The following is a 294-nucleotide window of genomic DNA, read 5'->3' as shown; positions in this document are numbered from 1 at the left end:
AATGGGGTTAGACTGACCACGGACAGACTGAGGAGATCTTTTCTTCCTCATGCCATGAGGCTCTTTAACTCCACTCGGCGGAGTAAAGGCCCACATTAAACCACACACCCCACATTGCATATTACCGTATTTTCAATGCAGTGTGTATTCTGTGTAGCACTATCTAGATACTCTATATAACACGCCACGTTGGGTATTTGTGTATTGTATTCTTTTTGCTTAATTATTCAGTTCTCCAGCGAGGGATGCTGCTGGAAGAGTGAATTTCCCTGCGGGGATGAATAAAGTATCTAT

This window comes from Urocampus carinirostris, chromosome 7, assembly GCF_059441175.1.
Source record: "Urocampus carinirostris isolate Australia breed hairy pipefish chromosome 7, RoL_Ucar_1.0, whole genome shotgun sequence".
Taxonomy (NCBI): domain Eukaryota; kingdom Metazoa; phylum Chordata; class Actinopteri; order Syngnathiformes; family Syngnathidae; genus Urocampus; species Urocampus carinirostris.
This window is presented reverse-complemented; position numbering follows the sequence as displayed.